This window comes from Anticarsia gemmatalis, chromosome 13 (assembly GCF_050436995.1).
Source record: "Anticarsia gemmatalis isolate Benzon Research Colony breed Stoneville strain chromosome 13, ilAntGemm2 primary, whole genome shotgun sequence".
Classification (NCBI taxonomy): domain Eukaryota; kingdom Metazoa; phylum Arthropoda; class Insecta; order Lepidoptera; family Erebidae; genus Anticarsia; species Anticarsia gemmatalis.
This window is the reverse complement of record NC_134757.1, coordinates 5,198,206-5,222,824: the sequence shown is the minus strand read 5'-3', so window position 1 is coordinate 5,222,824 and position 24,619 is coordinate 5,198,206. Positions and strand designations below refer to the sequence as shown.

Sequence of the window (24,619 nt, the reverse complement as noted above, 5' to 3'; positions counted from 1 at the left end):
TGCACAACAACAAGTATAGCGGCACGTAGAATGCAAACCAGTAACCCGTCCAAGTCGCGCCGAAACAGCCCCTAGCAACAAGAGCGACAGCCGGCTTGACAGGTGGACCGGAATGTGGTTATTTCAATAATATTGTCAATAGTGGAAAGGGTGACGCCAGTGGTCAAAGAAGAATTTCGGGCAAGGCCGACTGATCGATGTGTGTACGACTACTCTTGCGCAAATATCACGTGTAGTGCACAGAGCAGGCGCGAGATGTCACTGTCACTGTGTTTACATTTTCATTTTCCTCCTATTTACAATTTATACTTGTTAATGCCGACGTCCTTCAAAACGCAGCATGCTTAAATTGTTTAACGCAAGTAATCCTACTTAAAAATGTTTGCCAGTAGAAGCTCTTGCGAAAGATTTGTAATTTATTCCGTCGTTGTCATGAACATCAATGTTTATCTCGAGTTTAGCGAAGTTTGATTAAATTTAAGGGTAACTCGCTGTCTGAAGGCTGTCTCTGAAGGATTGGGTCATTTGTGAAGACAATTATAATTAATTGAAGTAAATTGTGTATGGCAACCTACAGGTTTTGGAGAACTACTATTTTCTTAGCTGCAAGACCTGTTGTACCCAAAATCACACAACAAAATGATTATGATTATAAAAAATCTCAAAATATGAAATTTATGAAATATATTTATTTACATAGTCGATCCCTAAGAAACATGGAATAGTTGACTACTTCTTAAAAGAACGGAAGTATTTCCGACAATCTGTAGCCGGAGATTTCACACACTAGCGATTACTAAACAAACAAAGCACTTCTTTATTATAAAATATAATATTGAAGTCGTAAATCCACCACTTTGCAGTCTCTATTGTTTGAAAGCTACTGAGGTGTGTAAACGTTGAGAATTCGCTTTTACTGCCTCACATAACACTTCAACAAAACAGCGTTTGCTACAATAACACTTAAAAGATGTCAGTGAATCTCTCGTTTTAGAAATACATAGGCTTAAAGCATAAAGTACTAAAATTTTATTTCTAACAAAAGTTGCCTTTGCACATGGACAGTGTTCTCTGAATCGAAACTGCCGAAACTAAACGCAACATAGCAGATATTTCTATTTCAATACATTGTAGGTGCCGCATTAAGTATAATATTTTAATCTGAAACGCATAATACTTTATGGTGCACTTGGTACAAACTTGTTGAAGTATCGGGTAATTTACTCAGACAATACCGACGAAACACAGAATCTCAAATTACAATCATATCCTGTCAAAACATAAAATCTCAACTTACAATCGCATCAATCAAAGTACTATCTCAATATTACAAGTTGTAGAGTCGTGACAAAGCCTATAATGTGAGCTCTATCGAAGATCCATTAGCGTAATGAGTAATTATAGACGTTTGCATCGAGTGATTGTCCACATCTGTGCGGGCGCAGGATTCAAACACGAAGGCCGTCTTTTGCAACCACCAATAACATTTGAGCTATAAATAAAGCAAGGAATAATGAATTATCTGAATGCACGATAATATGTAGTTTAATTAATTAAAAACCTATTGAATATCGGTTATTGTTTGCTATATGTATCGCAAATAGACTAGTAAGTATATTATGCTCGAGGAGATTCTTGCATGACTCGGAGACTTATAAATATAATTGAATATCGATCTCTCTATTGGATCAGTCGACCAAATTAACTTCGTAATCTGTTAGTATTTTATTTTCTTGTTTTATAATTCGTTTGTTGCTATTGAATGAAAAATGTATCTTTATCTCTATTACTGGTCTTAATATACTCATTTTAACGATGGATAATATTAAAACTAAGTAAAAGCCACATTAGGCACTTGTCCCACCGCCGACGAGAAAACGACAAACTATCGGCTATTTTCTCGTGCAAGAAACGCATAGTAGATATGTATTCCATGTAAACAAAAGAGACACATATACAAATAGTTGATCGCTGACTGTTCACGCTGACGGCGATCACTCGCTTCACTAGTCTGCTGCTAAGCGACCAGAACCATGAAAGATAACAATCGCTCAGCGATACCCGCGCGATTAGAACACACGTCGAGAGAGCAACCAGCTGTCATTTCTCTACGATGATGACAGTGATGCGAGTAATCGCTCGCCTCACTCGCACACTCGTTTGTAGCAGAGCTACACAACTACCGCAACTACGCACTCGCTCCCCGCGGCTCGCCAACTCGTTTCCAATTCTAGCTCTACTCGTTACTCGTTCATCGTTAGCGGTGGGACAAGTGCCTTATAAGCACGTTTCATCGTCGCCTATGTAACAGTTATACCGCGACACGTGCACATTTCTCACGATCCAGTATCAAGCGACGCCGCTGCAATGTTTTGCCGACGTGATCTAGAATAATCGATAAAAACTCTTTAATATACATTTATTCAAATGTTGATACGACAGCTGCCGGTATCTGAAACGACTAACACGTTTATGGCGGCAAAATAACGGTCTAAACAGAACAGCCGTCAAAAGTGATGGAAAAATTATAATATTATATAATTATAATGATCTGAATTCTGATGTTGCAAATTAACTATTTATAGTATTGAATCTCTGACCAATAGAGAGAAGGAATATTGTTTTTATATCCTTTGATTAGTTTCTTAGTAACAAATCATATAACCTATAACTGTTCTTGGCAAAGTTCTTCCGTAATATGAGGTGGCATTATAGGCCTTGAGTTCACCAAAGTGACCAGGGAGGACTGGAGAATTTACATATATTATTCTTTACTTATTAAATGCTTTCGACGCGCATATTTTTTATACTGTTCATTTGTTTCTGTTTATATTTTCTTGTTTAAATTCCTCCCAATTCATTCATTGTAACTTTTACGTGTGTTTCTTTATTTCTAATGCATAGCACGCCATTGTCACAAATGTCAAAGCTATTAGATAGATTATAATGTAGTTTCAAATACAGAGCATTCACGCAATTCATCATCCTTCTAAATAATAGCTGTTGCGAAAAACTTTGAATTACAACCAGCCAGGCACGACAATATCAGACATTAAGAACCTTTCGAATACCTAAATGCAATACAATGTAATGAGACAATCGATTAATATTGTCCGAGAGCAATCGATCAAACAGATATTAAAGATATAAGCAATATCAAAGATACTATCAAATTAACCACTTTATGACTCTGGTAGTTTGTTGATTTGAATTAACATTTTATATATCTGATGGCCAGACGCAACAATCGACCGAGGGGACTGGAAACTCAGGGGAGAGGCCTTTGTTCAACAGTGGGACATAGAAACAGGCTAAATAAAAAATATCCTGGACTTCTATTATATTATGCTACTAGCTGACCCGCGCAACTTCGCTTGCGTCACATAAGAGAGAATGTCATGTCAAGTCATGTTTTTCCCCGTTTTTGTAACATTTTTCGTTACTACTCCGCTCCTAATGGTCTTAGCGTAATGTTATATAGCCTATAGCCTTCCTCAATAAATAGCCTATCCAACAGTAAAATATTTTTTCAATTCGAACCAGTGGTTTCTGAGAAGAGCGAGTTCAAACAAACAAACTCTTCAGCTTTATAATATTAGTATAAATTTCTTAGCGCAGATTATTTAGAATTCATAGGCTACAACATCGATTTCACGAATTCGTTACATATACATAATTATGAAATCAATAGACTTCATGACGCTCGAAAAATTCCTATTGAAATATGGCACATGGAATGTTCAGAGAAAACAGAAGCCATCAAAAACATTCTGTAAAAACCTCAAGTCTCGCCGTAAAAAGTTGTGAGATCTTTATAATACCAAGTCGATTAATCTATTTAGTTTCTACTTAAGGACCTTCTGTCTTAAGTTATTACGTATGTTATTATCATGCCAATTAAAAAAAAAATACCTCTTAAACAAATAGACCGACCTGGCCATCGCATGATTTGATTATTAGTATGTATCACACTACACAGCACGACGAGAAGTTAATGCTCCTGAAATGTTAATGGCGATTTGTGTTTTCTTGCGATGATCAAGTCGATCTATTTGTTTTAAAGGTATTTTTTTTTAAATTGGCATGATAATAACATACGTAATAACTTAAGACAGAAGGTCCTTTAAGTAGAGACTAAATAGATTAATCGACTTGGTATTATAAAGATCTCACAACTTTTTACGGCGAGACTTGAGGTTTTTACAGAATGTTTTTGATGGCATCTCACTTCTTTTTGTAGAGCGAACATAAGTCCAATTTGTATGGAAAGACGTTTTTTTTCATAATTCAACATATTTTCCTATGGGAATGTTGTTAAGTTTCATGGGCTAAACACCCTTACCCACCCTTTACCCCCTCCCGTTATGCCTCATATAGTAGGTACCTATTTACACCAATTTATTTTATTTTCTACAGTAATAATAATTCATTAACTGCAAATGTAACCTTGTAATCTTATACATTTATATGGGATTACAAAGTTATTGTTGCAGTTGGTGTATTTAGAAAACTGGACCGAAATTAGAAAATATTAAATTTTTCCCATGATTAAGACACTAAACCCTATTCGTATTCTAAATTTTAAGCTTCTAAGTTTGCTAGAAGTACCTTAGACTTTTGATGATCGGTGAGTCAGTGAGTCAGTGAATCAGTGAGTGACAAAATTCAAAATTTTAACAAGTTGTCATTCCTAAACTACTGGTTCAAATTGACTGAAATTTTAAATATACCGTGTTTATACAATGACTGATTAGTTGCTGAAAATCCAGGCTTCTTGTTTTATCCACAACGAAATTATAGGGGTGTCAAAAATAGCCCGAATTGCTTCGAGAAAAGGATGGTACGGCCGTGCCGCTTTTTTTTGCTCGACTTGCGGGGGCACTTCCGTGCCCCCAGATAGGCGTTCCTGCATATATTTATATGAACACAACTCATGTGTTAGTATGTTTAGATTACACAATGTTTCAAACGTGACAATGTTTCGTTTCATTATTGTAATTTTACTTGTAGGTACCTGTATCTCTAATAATATAGAAATTCTGACAAACTACGTTCGGAAAGAATTTTGATTTGCACATATCCATTACTCCTGCTCAATACAGTTACAGTTACAACACAGTTTTGTGGAAAATAGCTATAGATTTCCACGAAACTGTTGAAAATCTACAGCTGTTTTCCAAAAATCTTGTAGAAATAGCTATTATCCCGAGAGGATTTTTGGAAACGAACCGGAAAGGTGTACAATTCAGACTGAAATCTATGTATCTATATCAATTTTCAATCAAATACATTATTTTTTAACAAATATCAAAAAACAAATCACATGGTCGCTGAAGTATTGTGAAACATAAAACTCACCCTGCAGACACTTTCGCACGCGTCCTACATGTCATAACACAAATGTTTGCTAATGCGTTACTAATGTCGTGTGTTTGTTACAGGTGCCGCGTCATGGGACTGACGATCTCAGTGAATCTGACTAAGTGATAACAAGCAGTGTTTATGTAATGAATTGTCAAGTGTGTGACGTGCGTGTGCCTTGTGAAATGAACGGTGAAACCACACTCTGAATAAACGTGGAAATGAAAAGAGAAAAGTATAAGCACTCTATTCCGGAATACGGGTAAGTTGACTTAACGATTAGTGTTAAGCATACGCTAGATACCTTTACATAGAATATAACTATGTATTTATGTATTGCATTCCAAATAGAACTACTGTGATGCTATTGACTATTGAAAGATCCAATCGTTTAAATTAAATAATTTCGAGAGCCACACAAAAAATATACTCTGAACATAAACGTGTATTTAAACATCATAAGTTTCGCCTAAATATGTATGACGCCACCAGATGCACTTAATGAAACTCTTTATTATATCGTTACCATTGTCCCTAATAGCACTCCACTAGGAACTCAAATTAAGTTACGTTGTAGTTAAGTTTAATTGTTAGTATCCAAGCCACGCAACTTCAAACAATAAAGAAAAGCGTGTATTATTTAATGTTCGTAATACTCAGTGAATCAAAATTTATTATGTTGCACATTCCAAACGTAATTATTGCAAAAGAGCACATTGTTTGGAAGTTTATAACGTAATGGAATAGTGAAGTGACGTAAGGTAGTAAACACAGAGCTTCGGGTGGATTCTGAATGTATGACAAGTAACGCACGACCAGGTAAAGAGAAACCGCGAAAAACAATGGGTTTGTTGCCGTCAGAACAAAAGATCTGCGTGTGTAATCAACACACCACTGTTCAATGTTTGACTAACTTTGTAAATTGTTTCTTACTGTTTTATTATTTTCCGTGTCTTTGAGCCCTTAATCTACTTTGGCCCTGAACAACATCACGGCTCTGACTAGAGATATTTTAAGACAATTAGTTAGACATACAGAAGATCTCGCCTTTTATTATTATATTGAATAACGCCAGTTGAGACGATCCATTTATATATTTTCCCTTTGACATCCCCGCCGGGTTTGGAAAACCTTATCGTAATGTATTAGCAGACAATGTTGGCTAAATCTTTCAAGACTTCCAGCTTAGTCGTAGCTTACATTAAAACCAATCCTCGCTTAACTTTTGCCAATATTTCTACTCCTAACAAAAGTACGCTTCGCCCCAATATAGTATAATAAATGTGTGGAACACAACCATTGTTTACTCATATAACTTTATGCGTACAAAATCATAGCGATTTTGCACAAATCGGAGAATCGCCCTCTATCGTAGGGATAAGCAAACTTTTTAGGATTTGAAATGAACCTACCTACACTTACATATGCTTGGGATTTTTTTCCAAGTTTTCCTTTTGGGTAAAACCTACATACTAAAGTCAAGTTCATACCTACTAAGTACGTAGGTTTAGTATCGGTAGGTATAATATTTTTGTAAAAATACAGTTTGCCTGAGGGAAAGCGTAATAACATGTTGCTGAAAGAAAGTATATGTGTTTTGCAATTCAGACTGAATCTACATTAATATTAGACGTACGTGAGAAGTATAATTGAAAACGTAAATCGGCATGATATTTATTATAAAACCTAATGACCGATAACGAGCCTTGCAACAGTCACAAATACAATAACTAAACAACAAAAAGTGAGACTCGGGTTCAAAAGCCCAGTGTGCCAGTGTGCCACTTATCCAGCAGCTGATTTCGTGATGATATAATTGCGCCGCCGCGAGATGACGTAAATTCTGGTAAAGCCCGAAGTGAGGTGAAAGTGTAAATAGTGAACACTCGGACCCTGACACCGACCGCTCGCCACCACTCGGCTCGCCAATAAACCGCCGCGCACATGCCCTTTATGGTCAACATTCGATCGATCGCTGTTCTCTATCGCCAAAGTTATTCACGCGGAAGTTTAATGTCAGGGAGTCTTGATGTGACTCACGCTTAACCTTTCGAGGATTCTTTGTATTTTACAATCGCCATTTTGATGCAGAAACAATCTTCTGTCGGTGTAACGTGGAAGAAAGTGTGCTTTCTCGTAAAGTGTTGTTGCACAACGGTGCGACGACTGCGGCGAGCGCGAGCGCAAGGTCGTCATTGTTGACGATGCTTTGTTTTATTTTTGCCGTGAATTGCGCGCCAAAGCCGCAGCTGGAGTGGTAATGACCATAACTAAATTATACTGTAACCTCAAACTACGAATTTGGAAATATGAATATTATAATTAGGAGTGAAGTCGGTTTTGCGGATCCACAAATGTGTATTTGAATAAAATTTGCAAACGGTTTGTCTATTGAACTATGTTATGTAATACCTAAGCATTATATTAAACTGTTATAGAAGAAGAAATAACGATAATTTGAAAGCGAACTGCATTAATGATGATTCGTGCCGGACCCGCATCAGTCATGACCGCTTTAATCATTCAGTGGAACGCACTATCGTACTACAAGTTTTATAGCCTATTCAATGTCGCTTGACATACTAACATTATAACAACAAAACTGTAATTTCACTCCTCATTATGTAACTGATTGTTACAACCCATTAGTTAATTTTCACATAACTTTGAAAGTTGTGGTGATAGCTGCGTCGATCATATTATGATCACAGGTTATTTAAACCACTTTGCGGTTTTTTTTCACTCTATTGCAATAGAATATGATATCTAAACATTAGTTGCGCACGTACGACTACGTACTCAGGATGTAAGATGTAATACATTTTAAACTGTCGGCATAATGAGTCTACGCAGTATTCATGTTTTTTACCCACCGTATTAACAATAACATCCTTAAATCGCGAGACAAAAAATAAATTATGTCTATATTAAATCACGCACAGCTGAATAACGCTCATTATGTGTGGGTTTTACCTTCCGGATCCGGAAGAGTGTTGAGATGATCGTTAATCGTGCTTCACACGCGGCCCTGCGTCCGTGGGCGGGCGTGCCACGGCCTCCTCGCATCACCTCGATGTGCGCCGAGCCGCTGAGCCGCTCAGCCGCTGACCGAACACATCGCGGCTCACAGGGTGCCGCTACAAGATCAACCTTCACATAATCAATGAAACATGCTTGATTCACTTGGAATTTATTTTTAAATCTCGTTACGTGTAGAAGGTACGTAACGAAGCACGACTCTCTGAGAAATCTGAATGGAATATTATATCTGACAGACACAATGACAAAAATGAAATGTTTAACAAAAAAGTAAAATCCCAGTCAGCGAGCTTTTGTAAAAAACCGACTGGTAATTTTGCGAATGACTGTGTTTAACTGAGGTAAGAGTGTGCGTGATGGCATCCACGGGTGAGTCTTGGAGGAAACAATCACAGATAATCATCGAGCTGCTTACTGACATTAACATTCATCAGTGAACATCGACAAAACAATTGAACATCCTGCAGCAGTAATCGCTGACACCCATTAAAGCAGAGGTTACCTCTTATGTGCCATTGTCTTACAATTTACTTCACTTATATGACGACAAAATCGGATACAAAATAATCCTTCATTACCAGAGACTCATAATGTCAGGATGTTATTGTCACACGATTAACGCATTGTTTTGAAGAACTCAAAATGATATTATTTTAAAGACCGGTATTAATAAAGGGATTACGGTTTTTGCTGTAGTAAACCCAATGTCCCTATTCCGTGTTATTACCCTTTACATCCAAATGCTTAGGTCACCGCACAATCCGCACATATTTCAATGTCACCATTGAAATGTCGTATGAAGTTTAACAAACAACTTAATTAATAACTCCTTTGTAATAAAGAGCCTCAGTTCGTCAACAATTTTTTATCTAATTTTCTGTGTTTAGACTTCTGCTTTGACTTACATGAGATGGGTTTGTAGACCCCTCGAAACAAAAGAATACATACAAATTACTTTATAAGTGTCATCAACAAAAGTCAATTAATACCTATAAGTACTAGCATTTTTTCGTCGTTCTATCCGTTAACCTATTTAACTATCAATGACTCTCCCATACCTGCTTAAATAACAGGATTTAATCTTCTCTCCTCGTGATTTAGAGAACACGTGAAAAACAATACTTGGACTATTTTCTGTCACTTTACTTGACAGATAGGTTAATGAAGTGAAATTGAACCTTACACTTGTTGTCTCTAGAGAGCAGCCATTAAGGCTCCGGGTTGTCACTAGCGTGAGTAATTTTGACCGGTTAGTGTATTTCTCGAAGGTATTTCTGACTCACGAAAAATATGTAATCTACGTCACTAAAGGCCACGTATCGTCAAATTCTTTTAACGTCACTGTTTTGTACTAAAGCCTTATGGAGGTCGATCCTCGGTTGATTGAGCATAGACGTTAGTCACAATAATCTCTGTATATTATGTATTTATACAAATTTTATACATAACTTTTAAACAAAATATGTGTTGTTTGATAGACGGCATTTCTGGTTTTTAATTTGAATAAATGTCCTTTACAGTGATTTCCGTATATCAACTTATCTAGGGAAAATGGATTATTACATACATCTAATCATCATTTACTAATTATGAACTGTATTATATTTAATCACAAGTATACAGGAGATAAATTAAAATAGATTTGTGACATTCAGATACGATTCAGTCCATGATCTACAATAGGACTTATTTCAAATACAAAAATGTACAATGTAGATTACATATTCCCTCTTGTAATGTAGTCGACTCCGTATTTTTCTGTACATAAAAAAAATCACACAAAAATCGTACAAATTCTTAGTCACCAAGTATTCATACGCAATGACAAATGCCGACGCTTACAAGTTTATGTAATGAGGTATTAACGAAGAAAGCGCTGACACCGCCAACTCAGTCGCCTGTGGCATGCCACACAGCTCTGCGAAATAAATTCAAACTATTAATGAATAATGATGCGTTCGCGATATTAAGAAAGATAGCGCGATTTTTCGCAAACGCATGCGTAAATTTTACGCAGACTATCTTTCTAGGGTTAAACGCTATTGAATAGATAAACTACCGTTAAATGTACCTCAGAAACCGGGAGTTAGTATATTTTACTTCTTGGAAACATGTTTGATAAAACCTTTAGATGATTTAAAACGGGTATTTACATTTCCTTATATTAATGCGACAACGACCTCGTATTTGAATAAATCATATCTTGAATTTGATTGATCATTTCCTTATGCGAGGAAATCCACCAAAGCTGACTCTTTTGTTACTTTGTAAATATTTGGCAACCGAACCCGATGCAAACCTTACGATTATAACTGTGATTGGTAACCGTAACCTTTAAACTGCAGACAGAGATCGATTTATGAAATTGATGGAACTGCCTAATGCAATGCAAGTAGAACGATTTTATTAAGGTATTTCAAAATTATTCTTAGGGCCGAATTTTTCATCGTCAGTTTACTTCATTATACCATTGTATATAAATTATATTTCCCATTTAAGTTCTATCTAATTATACTAGTTATTAATTGAACAATTTAAGTCTTAATTTGTAAATATAAAACAGCACAGAGGTTAATGCAGTACTGAGACCGGAGGTTAATGTAGAAAGTACAAAGTAATAATAGTTACTTATGTAATTGATGACACCTGTAAGTCCGACTTAGAATTGACCTGTAAAGCACGCAAACGTAATCAAAACCACGCATTCCTGTGCGTGTCTGATGGAATACAGATTTGTACAATCAATTCGGTAATTGGTTTGTGTACACAGTTCAGAATAATTGAATGATTCTCCGAATTGTATAATGTATTTGCGACGTGACGGCGTGGGTGGGAATTCAATATTCTAATGTCAAGACTGTTTATTTTGACTTCTGATTTTAAGTTCTACGATTAGATTGAAAAATATTATAGCATGCAACTAATACATGCATTATGCGTATATAAAACTGAATACAAACTTTGTTCTGAATTTATTCACCTAACTTAGGTACAGAAAAGTAAATTAATAGAGATACTCTATTACAATATGCAATAGAAAACTGTAAAACCAATTAGTTTTAATTTAATCGCAACTAATTTTCACTAGAATAAATATGATTTCACTCTAAATAGACCTTTTATTATAATTTTGCGAACAAATAAAAACATTGAATCGTGACATTTAATTTAGTTTAATATTTGTTATTCTTTTCACAATTAAAGTCCACGTAGCGACTGAATTGCATCGAACTTTAGCAATCCTAAAGCAACAAACTAAACAAAATTATGAAATTGTATTATAATAAAGATACGCCCACGCGCATTCAACTAAAATCCGTGATATTATAAAGCGGATACTTAATAAATTATACAGTAAAGCTTGTTAATGTTCGGACCAGTTCCTCTAAGGTCGACTGCAGCGGCTCTATCGTCATAGTGTAGGCTCTATCCAGCACGTGATTGTGACGTGTAGTCCAGTCCAGCCAGGAGTCAGCTGATTTAGATTACATCATCAAAATCTAGTATTAAAGTTGGCTAGCTAGCTGTAAAAATTATTAATGTCCATTAGTTAGACAATTGAACACTGTCTCTGAAATAAGTGAGAATTTTAGTTTTTTACAAGTCATTTTGTCATCAAACTAAATTCAAAGGTCTTTGGTAGAATAAAGTGAGTTGGCGTCGACAAAGCGGTGTACAGGATTAAGGACTTGAAGCTCTCTATTGACAAAAACTGAGTTGCCTTTACAAACGCTGGAAAGCTGCCAGATTATTTACCAACAAATTTTCATTACAACATTACAATCTCATAAATAGCATTGCCAAGATCCGCATGCCAGCTGAAACCTAATCTATCTAATTTATGCACCATATAGTATAGGTATCTGTTGCATTTATCGCAAAACACATTCCTTGAATACAATAAATACTTAACAAACCTGTACTGAGATTTCCTCATAAGAATTTCTGAATAATGTTTATAATTCCATATGCTGTGAATGTTGGCGTATTGAATCTCAAGGATTTATTTCCTTTAGTGAAAGTTCTGTCACTATTCTATCAATGTTTAGCGATGTCATACGATTTGCGAGTACCTACAAAACACGTTCCTGCATACTTGGCAACGACTTTGAATACTGCTACAAACATTAAGCTAAAGAATTTGTTTGCGGTTTGTATGTTTAATACTCAGTCACGACCAAACTGCTAAACGGATTTGGACAGGCAAACACATAGTTCATTAAATGTATAAACGCAAATCAAGTCAACTGTTATTAGGTATTGTACATACAGCACACGGTGATCAATCTCAAACTTTTTGTCATAAATTTATCAAACAGCACGAATTATTCTTGAAAGCACGCTAACAAGTTGTAATGTAGATGCAACCACCAGTTCTGGTTATCGTATTTTCCAAACATATTTGATGTATGAGTCACCTTGATCACGAGGAATCACGCAATATTGAGTGAACAAGAAATATAATGCAGTATCGTTACGTCATCTCACCGTCACTCTTTCAGTGATGCTGTTAGTATTTTCCGAACGACAAAAAACCAATTCAATCAAGTTTGTGCAGCATTGGCAATAAATTTGAAGCACACTGTGGTTATTCTAGTTAGTCTACTGTTCGCTATTTCAAACCAGAAATTGATTAATTAAATTACAGCAATTATAAGGGCGGGGATATAGTTTCCCACGCTGCAACGTTCGTGAATACGCCCAGCGATTTATGAATTACCGCAATTTTCAATTTGAATACATTGCGCTTCTTGCCTCCCGCAACTACTTTTACAACACGTTTCACGTCTCATCACTCTTCATTATCAATTACGTTATATAAAACATATTGAAAGTTCATGTGAACGATCAAATGAATTAAATATAGTAATTTGGTGAATAAACAGGTAATTTGCAAGTGGGTAGTTAGTAGTCGGTGAATCTGCTGACTTCGACTAGAGAAACTCACTTGCGCAATACGCGATTCGCACTTTTGATTGTTATGTACTTTCTTTATGCAGACGAACAGATATTTTGTTCACACGTATTCTTCCTCGGACCAAACAGCATTATAACTACAGATCTTGAAGCCCCGGAATAACTATTCAGGCCTATTAGTAAAAATGTTATTGACATCCAGCTAGGATTTATTTAGATAGGTAGATATCAAGAGATCTCATAAAAAACAGCACAGTTAAAGTATTTATTGCAAACAACAGAAGAATATTTTATTTTTGTACTGCAAACATTAGAAACAAATGATTCTCTGACCATGAAATAAAACAAAATTGGACCATTACTGTAACACTGCCGGCCAAAGACCTTCGCTTTGAATGAGAGACATTAAGCTTAAAGGAAGTATGTACATCTATAACTGTGTATATTAATGAAAGGTAATTGTGGTCGTGAATAAATATTGCACAATCATTTACAGTAACAATTTAATCAAGTAAAAATAAATAATGACATTTCCTCTGAGTAAATCCTGATACATACCTAATCGGTTGCGGATTTTCCCAATAGATACTTTTTGCGACTCAATTTGTTACAAACATCGGTTTAGGTAAATCTTATAAATAATAACAAAGGAAATACTTTGAAATAATACGAAGATCCTGCTTGTTCCCGAAGAATGTGTCATTAAGTCGCAAAGACATCAGGAAAACAGTAAAACAAAAAGTTTCTTAGTCATTCAATACTTGAAAAATACCTCTTTTTATATATATTTTTTATTTAACCAATCAACTAATTCGGTTTCCTTATTAGGTCGTATTGGATGACAATAGTGACTACAATGATTGTATCAGAAATTTGTCAAAAACGTCAAATTATTTGCCTAGGTTAGAATATGGAATTGAAATCCATTTTTGTACAATCTGCAAACTTCACTCATTCATCAGGTTTTTGTTTGAAAAAGAATATGTTTCTCTTTTATTGTCAATTAGCAGTCACACGATAATTTATGCGCATATTTATTAATTATTGTTTGATTCTATAAATAAGATACATTTGATTATAGCTTTGGGAAACCGTGATGACATGTTTCACAAGATTGACATGTGTAAGTGTCGCCACACATGAAAGTTTCGTAAATGAAAGAGAAAATGACGGTTCTGGAAAATCGGACATTATGCTAATATCATTTCATCACTCGCCCTTTAACTGCAACAACCTGTATGTAATTGATAATGGGCCATAAAATACCTGTTTTTGTCTTTATTTATTCTGATGAAATTATTAAACAAATTCTAAATTAATTTATTGTGAAGAATCGACGACTGTGGTATCTTGTGTGGCTTATTGGTGTTCTATTAATCAGATATGTCAATACACGTGTAATATTTAATATAATTATATTTTTTTAACAGTGATATATAGTATAACATACATCATCGATTTATAATAAGCTAAATTAATCGCAGGAAAATGTATTTCGGTAAACTGAGATGTTTTACAAAATATGTTAGAAGCTATGCTGCAATATTTAAGATGTTTGTCACGCGTCTATCATTACACCAGGTGTCAGCCCAGCACTAATATACGCAAATATTTACATACAAATAATTTTATGTAATTCAACATTTGTTGGTTTGGAAATATATGTACTTTGTACACATACAAAATCACGTGTTTTCCCAAAGGCAGTAGACCTAAGAAGACGATTTGTACATTGTCTATATCAAATTAATTAGTCTAGGCTAACTGTTCCGACATTTTAATAGAAATATAGATATCAGTAGCGCAATTCTCTGCATTTGGTACTGTCGAGTATCGAGAGTTTGACATTTGAAAATGTACCGCCATAATAGTACTTACGGAGCCCGGTAGAGGCGCTGAACAGATTTTCTTGTAAAATAGCTAGCCGGTCGTCGGTAGTCGATAGCAGTAGAGGATCGAGCTACAGGTGTGTGCTTAGATATATAAAAAATGAGAATAAAACCAACAAATCCGGTTCTCATAAACAAATCAATAAATCAATTCTTAGAATATAATTACAAGGGTCATTTGAAGCAGGAAACTTGATACGGATGAAAGACGGCGGTACCCACCACGATGCATTGATTCCATCGCTTAAGGTCCGCGTGGTGATATCATACAACGTGACTGGTCAGTAGTGATGGCCACTCGCGATGTCTATATTATAAGTAACTAATCAATTGAATTATAAGATAGTGCGTGGTTGTGATAATCTAGGAAGTAACATTATATTAAATTATATTAAAATCAGCTCCAAGGAAAATATTAAAATATCATCCATATTTTTCCTGAAACACAAAAGTAAAAATCTTTTTTTGTTATTTTTTTCATTTACACTTTTTCCGAGTGATAATCAGTGTCGTAGAAACTCGCCAAGGGGTAGAATTCCAGCCAGAATATAAAAAGAACTGTTTGCTCGTCAATTCTAAATTTATTTGTAAACTATTTAGAGTACTTAATTACTAACTCTCTAAAACTTGACTAGCGCTTCTCAGCTATTTTATATTTAAATGGTACAGGCAATAGTAAGCCATCTAGTCTGACCTCGATGAAGCAGTATATCAGATAGGACATAAAACAAAACAAGAATATTTATATTCTTTACGACGGTTTTCAAACAAAACACAGATAAACACCATCCCCGTCACTTGCAGTCCGTTATGACGTCACTGAAGAACAGAGCTCATGACCTCTGTGACCCTGAACATGTTGGGAAGGAGCTGGAACATGTTCAGGAGGTACTACGAATGAACGGATACCACGTAAGTCGACGAAGGAACAGGATCACGAAACGGAGTAAACATCCGGAGGTCAACAGACAGCCCGCCTACTTGCCCTACGTCAGAGGAGTGACTGATAAGATCGGAAATGTATTGAAACAATACAGCATCAGCACAGTGTTCACGCCGGGGGCAAAAGTCAGCAGCATGGTGGGCACACCGAAGGATGTACTACCGTTTCAAACACCAGGTGTCTACAAGATCAACTGCAGCTGCGGTAGTTCCTACATAGGCCAGACTAAGCGGTCGATAGCTGAAAGGGTCAAGGAACATATCGCCGCTGTTAAGAACCGTCAAATCAGCAAGTCAGCCATTGCGGAACATCTACTCGAAGCAGGAACTAATCACTGGATTGAATTCCATCGCCCTCAAGTCCTCTCCACTGAACGACATTTCTACTCGAGGATTGTTCGTGAAGCGATCGAAATCAAGAAACATCCAAATTTCAATCGGGAAGACGGCTTCAAATTATCCGCGACGTGGAATCCAGTGATTACTGTTACAAAACCTCGCTATGTTTCGCAATCGGTTAGCTCACAGAATAGGGACACGGTTAGTGTAGTGTGTGTTGGCGGTTGGAAAAATCAAAATATGAGGGTGGATGGACATTCGTCCGCCTCATATACACGAAGTCCTGTCATCGCTGCTCCAGTCTGCCTGGGACCACGGCGAGTGCAACCTGCGCCGAAACGTTAGGCATTTTAAGGTAAAATGCGTGTTCGCGTTAATTCCCGTATTCTATTATACATTAAACATGCAACGCGAGAGTTTAAAAGTTATGAAAACACAGATAAGCTAGTTATAACGGAACTTTTACAGCTACTTCTACCGAAAGGCTTGAAAATATATAAATCCCCGATTTCGCAGTTGACAAATCGCGACATAGTCATCAAGAACTTTATACGTAATTTTACATATTTACAAATTATCCTACTGTCGGACAGATATTGATTGCCTCATATAAATACAAGGTATAATTCTCTAAGATCTCATCATCGCGTATCAAAGGCTATTAACCACTTCTATTACTTACCTCGGAATGGTTGAACGTGTTTAATGTACCGCGAGTATAAGTAAATGACTGGACGCATTAAATGGTCGTTAGGCAGAGTGTTTCAGGTGTGCGGAAGCATTATTTTCCTGTACATTATGGTGTGTGAGGTCACGGTGCGGCTCGCGCGGAGGCCTCGCCCGCCTCGCCCGCCCTGCGCCCGCGCACTCAAGGCGAACGATCTAGGATGTCGTTATACGTTCACAATACAATATGTTACACTTTGACAAAGATAAATGTTGCTACCATCTAGGTACAATTTAGTAACTTTGCCACACTTACGTCATGAACGTATTGCAGCCTGCACTTTGCAAATAGAGATGAGGCATAAACGTGTCAGCGATTCTCGCTCACCATCTAGCTGTTAAGGTATGCCGTTGTATGAATAATGCATGAATAAGCCAGGGTCTGATATTATAAATTGCTCAGATTTAATTACTCCTGCGTAGTGTGATAATTATAAAATAATCTGAATAAACTTCATTACCTGTAATTGATACTGGTCTGTTTTACATCTGTGCCTTCCGTTCTAGAAAAATGCATATTTAATCAAGGTAAATCAGTAATGTAGGTAAGTATGTACTTCATTGGAAATAAATATGTACGTAGTTTAGTTAGTGGTTTTCTGTTATGTAGGTACTATACCTTTCATAGAGAACGATTTGCAACGCAAACGTTCACGAAACTAACAAGGCAATCTTTAGTTCTAATATTATTTTGAAATAATACTAATGGGAAAACTCTGGCATTTAACGATCCTCTCTGATACATCTGCCTACAGATATAAACTAAAGTAAATAAACATTCACTACTTAACATTTATTTTATCTGTAATTCATCTGTCATGTCCCGCACGAGTTACGAAAAGGCTAAGTGACATCTGTCGACTGTTTGCTAAATACTAAATACTTAGTCGATGATTTATTTCCAGTTTGTAGTTATATTTCCCTGAAATATTTGTCAAACCGTCGAGAAACTAAAAAAGTATTATGAAAAATGTACATGTCGTATATAATCATGTTTATTTATTTATTGACTTTATAAACAAAGTATACAGACGTACTTAATGTCTTAAGTATTCTCTGACAGTCCACCTTAGGGTGGTGCAGAGGTATAACAAATTTGGTGTAGCCAAAAGAAAGATGATGATGTGATTTTTACAAAAGTTTTTAAATAAGATATAAATACTGAAATAAATATGGACTGTTGAATAAGGCATTCTAAATATATTTGTTTGTCCATATTCATTTACAGTAGCTTTGAACTTGGCTACGTTATAAAATTTAACTGAATATATTTATTGATTAAACAAGACCTTACGGAAAGCATTTAATTTGCCTTCAATAAACGATTAACAACCTTTACAGATTGATCGATATTAACTCCTAAATCATTATAATAATACCTGCGGCGTGATTGAGTATGTGCCAATTCACTAAAGGCGCGTTAACTGGCTAAAAATAAGCCCGAAGTTGTTATTAAACCTCATTAATATTAAACATTGTGATGCTTTATCATTCTTTATCAGACACACCCTCAATAATGTGTGAGAATATTATTCTATCGCATTAATTAGTATCACCATTCAAAAATAATAATTATATTTGCAAAAAAAAATAAGTTGACAGAAATAAATTCAAGGTTAAAAATTATGCAATAATGTCGCGAACGCCGTAAAAATAAAATAAAAAATAATAAGACCGACAACAATGCCGCGGAGGTGTTGCCAGTCAATTTAATTTAATGTACACTTAACATATTTTTAGGCTAAAGGCTACATTTGCGTAGCGTAAGGAGGATATTTCACAAGAGTAACCTCGACGGGTGCAGTGCGAGCGTGACTCAACTGATCAAACGACATGCACTTTTAACACTCACTAGATTGCTCGATAAGCCTTCCGCTTTACAGAAATGTTAGCACAATGATTTCCTCTAAAGATAATGTCACCGCGTAAATATAAGGGCGGAACTATGATCACAGATAACTACAGAGAATACGAATACCTAAAACACGTTTACCTTCACTTTCCGGATTCAGCCCTTCGTTGAGCTTAAGTTCATAGGTGCCGATAATAAACAACTCAGACAACAGTAACCCGATTTACTACAATCTATATTCACTTTGTGTTTAATTGACATTACAATTTATTGTATATTTTTTTTGCAAAGTCCGCAAGCGTTGATAAGAGTTTCTTATGATTTATTATTATTTTTCCAAAATATTCCCTTTTTCACATTAACGTCATCTCGAATTTGAAAAATTCAAATATTTTACAATTAAAAGTTTCTTATACTACGAAACACTGTTACGCGGAATTAGTTAGTAGCTATACCAAACCGAAATTTGTAAGTAAACCTCAACAAGTCTCGTTAGAATTTTGAAATAGTCAAGAATATAATTGAATAGATAATTAGAAGGTACGTGGTACTGTCAAGGTACTCAATACCTTCTGCCTACAGATGCGTAAATGCCGTAAAATCCTTCAAGTTAATTGCTCCATTACTCGCGTCTCATGCGACACACAGAATACTGATTATTTACTAATTATTTAACATTTTACTAGGTAACAGAATATTATAATATTACTTGGTAAGTAGTAGGATAATATAATTGCAATGTAATTTACTCTTAGCTATGTTAAGGCCGCTCAATGAATATCATTAATGTACGAAGCGGCCTTCCGATGTTTTTATCGAAGTCGATGATGCGACGTTTATGTACGTATAAAGCCTACTGTTCACAGACAGATACATTGTATACATAAACTACACACATTTTAATTAAAAATGGCACAAATAAAAAAAATCACTTACTAAAACGGTAATGTCAAAACAGAAACGCAAAATTATAAGAAAAGTATTAAGTACTCCTGTTTTCGAAATTACCTACTGTTCAGTGTTCACACTATAAAATGATCTAGCGTAGTTTTCCACAAACAACTAAAGTGTGTCCATCAAATATGGCCATGTTGTAAGTGGTATTAAGAATTACACACTGCAAATGCAAATGTTGTTGTTGGTCATTTATCATTTTTATATATTATTACAATAACGAAATCTAAAATTAAGCGACCGTTGGCGTTGCTCATTAAATTCTATTTTAGTTCCGATTTAAGGCGACCGGTTGACATTTGCTATTTGTATTGCTATAACTTTTTGCTTGTAAGTTATTGACCTGTGCAACCCTGAAATGCAACCATAAATGTCATATAGTCATATTTTCCTAGGAATATGCTTAAGAGTGACTGTAGAGACGATTATCTTACGTTTATTGATATAGTTTCTTACTCACCAGAAGTAATTACCATCGTGTTTCTGAACTTTAAGATGTCGGTGTAAAAAGAGTCCGTCTAGACCGTTAAAAAAAATAAATTACCTTTAATAGTATGATAATATACTTTTGAAATAAAACCAGTTATCAATTTCAAGCGAATATTGTAAGTGGTAGTCGATATTTAATTTAGAGCTAGAACCTCAGTTTGATTTAGCCAAATCTTGCACAAAATGAAAGACTATACACACACAAATTAAAAACATTTTAAACAGTAATACGATTCAATTGAGCATGATCAAAAATTCGATCACCTTAAGGATAGAGTAGCAAAAATATCTAATAAGCAAGAATGTCATCCACAAGGTACCTGCGATCTATTATGGAAAGTGACACGATATAACAAAGAACTCCACAATTCACTCGACATATGTTTGTTAATATAAATTTCAAAAGAATCTCTCTCATATTAACATTACAATGGCGTGTCTAATTTTATTACAAGACGAGGCGTATGACATACGAGTATATCGCGGTTACAACACCTGCTTACCTTATCCTTCATTGTATCAGGCACAATTTTATATTTGCCAACAATACGGTTCAGAGGTGCTCCAAAATTGAAGTATTACACTGGTATCTATTTCATCTGTATCTATCTTAGATTGCAATCCTACCAGACAATATCATTATTGATTGAAATGAATTAACGAATACCATTGTTTAAGATTTAAATCCCATTTATTTATTTAATGAGAGTTTTGCAAAGCTACGTACAGTAAAAAGTTATTTATAAATGCTTACAGTTATCGAATCTTTTTTGTAACAATTAAAGAAACCAGTTTGACTATTTTTAATTCCATATTCTCGTTTAAATAAAAATGCCGAAGCATAATTATTGTATGTTAAAAATAAATGTTTACTACATACGTACACACATATAAACTTTGTTTCTCTATTAATAAATACAAACTAATACGTAGAGGAAATATCTAGCTGGCCTTGTCTAGTAGGAAGTGATTTCTGATTCCTATTTACTTCTCTACAAGTTGCTATTGAATATGCCAAATAGAAAGGTCAACCAGCCAGTAATATCTGTTTCCGACAATACTTGGATCGATCTATTGATAAACATTTCCACCTACTAACCGACTTATTATCTCGACATAGCTATCAGTAAAATTAATTGATATTCAAAATGTCTGAGTGTAGATAAACAGGAAAATACTATACCAGCTACTGTTTGCTTGATGTTTTATTAGCTACATACTAAGTTTGCTGAAGTATTTAGAAGGTAACTTGCTATTTACGAGTCTTTACCTAGCAACAGTCGTCATGTTGATTGTTGATATTTGACGCAAATTATGTTGTAGAACAATTTCCTGTAGCGCCTGTAGAGCTCGTAGGAGACGTAGCACTTAACGTAGAGGATATAGGGATGGCCTCTTTCTCTTCTACGGTTATACTCTCGTAACGGAAAAGGGAATGATGGTTTGAACTAAGGTTCACTACGTTAATAAAATTTCATCAGTTTTGGACACATGTTTATCGAAATTGTCTCGTACTACGTTTCGTAATAGATGGAAAGTTACATATTTTACTGACTAATTCGATTGCATAATTGTTATTTATTTAACTAGTGAACTTGTTCAAGGTAAATGATGAAAGACGATATGTCATATCGTCATTCTATTGCCTACACTGTATGTCACGTGTGAGGATGTTATACGTGGTATTGGCCACGCACTACAATACGCTATTTTCCTACTTAAATAAGACCAATATATATTAATACGATGTCAAGTCACCTACTTCGACCAAGCATGGATTCGCACCACAGACATTTCAATAACAAAATAAAGTCTTATTATAAGTAAGTCTTTCTTGACAAGCCAACGCGATATTACCTAACTTATCGAAGCACGCATGAAAGATGAATAGAAACCATTCACCGTTCACCTTGACTTTGGCTGACCATCCTTGCTTCACATCCGTCTCTGAACTGTAACATGCACTTTGTAATACTTTTGAAACTGACAAACTACTGATTAGGTAACAAACTGTTAATCAGTGTTAACTGTAAGGAGGTTAATCTGCTAACTATTGGACAAGACCCTCGGTAAAGTGCAACTGCTGGGTATGGTGTCTTTGGTTGAAATACGAATTAGAGAGGTAGATATTTGTGTCCTTTGAGGATCATACTTACAGGTATTGTTCCCACAGTAGCATTGTAAATAATAGTCCTAAAATAATCTGGATGTGGGACGGAACTTCGTACTGCAAAAAAATCTGGCTCTCCAAAGAAAGTTGTCAAGCTATACTATACATGTTATTAAGTTGTACACGCGTCGTCATAATACTGTGTATGTATCTGGGTGCAAGTACACGTGTTGGGTTACAATTTCAGCAACAAAATGTCACTTTATTTGCAAACATACTACACAGTATCGATTTGTTATTAAAACATTTATCAATCGCTATTCTTCTTGCATGAACTGTTTATAATTCATACATTTTGCTCTTTTCACGCAAATCCGTCCGATTGAATTGAAACTGTTTTAAATCTGGACTCATAACAAAACGATCAAGGCTTTACTGCATTCCTCTGATTAAATGAGTCCATTTATGCCTACATGTATAACGAGTCCAATATTTTTATTTATTTGTAGTCTGTAGAGCTCCGTCAACCTTCGGCTTAATAGCTGCGGCAGTGCGGTCCACACTAATAAATATAATAAGTAATTTATCGTAACTTATTATGATTTACATTCATAATCCATAGCGCGCCGAACAAAGTTCGACTTACGTAATACTGACACTTCAATGAGCGGAAAGATCTCAATGTGATTGATGGGGTTCAACAGCATTAATGTTTTGATCATTTGTCGTTAAGGAATGCGAAGACAACTGGTAATTTTGATGGAAATTTAGTTGATGGCAAAGGATTGATCACAATCAAGAATCACGGTAAATTGCCGAAATGTGAGTTTCGCTGCAATATAGCGTTGCGGAGCGAACAGCGCGGGTCGTGAGCGACAAAGGCGACGGCAGATAAGCCTCGCTACGTGCTGCGTGCCGGCCGCGGCCAGAACCTTGAATACAGCCGCGCTCCTTCCCGCGATATAATAATAAACTGCTCAGTCCGGCCTGAGCCTTTAACGATACAACACGACCGATTTTTGTGACAATTCGTCCACACGCGCGAGGTTCGAGTATGCGACGCGCACGTACGCCCCCCAAGTGATAAATCTCAACCCCAGTGCTGTATAATGCAGTGACACGACTAGTATACGAATAGTGTATATTGTGATGTTTTGTGCCAACGCTCCTTGTGCCATATTAGGAGGTATATATTGTGTTCACAAGTGCAGTTGTAAAAGGTGAGTGGTACCTTCAGTCGAGGAGAAAGAGTTACAGTTTTGTGCAATAGGTCACTTGTGCACTGCTAACATCTGTACGTGTTTCAGATGATATTGTGCAATTTTAACGTTGTCATGCTCTCGTATCTTTTAAGGATCAATGAATATAATGCACTGTTACTATTTTCTTAACTTTATAGTCCATCAATTCAGTTGTTGGTCCTAATTTATTATTGAGATGAAATGGTAAATATGCATCAATTTAACTATCAGGCATGAAGCGACTTCCGAAACTACCCACCAGCTACTTAAACAAAAATTAAGTATACCTACCTACTATTTAGGCCTGATAAGATTTTTGTACTTATTATCATTACTACGATAGAAATGAAGACCAAATGTGCTCAGATACAGAAATAGTAGCTGATATATAAACACAGCACATATTAAAATCATTAACATATTATATTTGGCACGGCAAAACAGAATATTTTATAAATTAGAATTATTTGTCTACCATACTGTCCCATGTCCTCATACACAAAAGGACTTTGTGTAGTGAATTACAAAATATATTTCACATGCCGCTAATTTTCATTATGAACGTAGGAAGAACTAGGCTTTTTGTAACGTTCCCATCACATAGAAGACAAGAGACAAAGTTTATGAAGTTTACGAAAACATTGAACGTTGAATGCACAGCGTCACAACTACAATGAAAACACAGGAAGTAGTACTTATTTATGAGTGTGTATAATTTTATTGTTCTACGTAAAATGCGTTTAATGGGAGAAGATTAAAA

The 24,619-nt window shown here is 35.5% G+C and overlaps 1 protein-coding gene across 3 annotated transcripts in view; it reads left to right on the top strand.

The window, feature by feature from the left end:
- The window catches only part of mol (dual oxidase maturation factor 1 mol), a 54,449-nt gene that overhangs the window by 6,282 nt on the left and 23,548 nt on the right, over positions 1-24,619 (top strand). For 2 of the 3 annotated variants that reach the window (XM_076121718.1, XM_076121716.1), the window contains exon 2: positions 5,442-5,623. The gene's annotated coding sequence lies outside the window, so the exon portion shown is untranslated. Of the gene's footprint in view, positions 1-5,441; positions 5,624-23,558; positions 23,839-24,619 lie in introns of those variants that run through there. The other variant, XM_076121717.1, reaches the window with a different exon arrangement.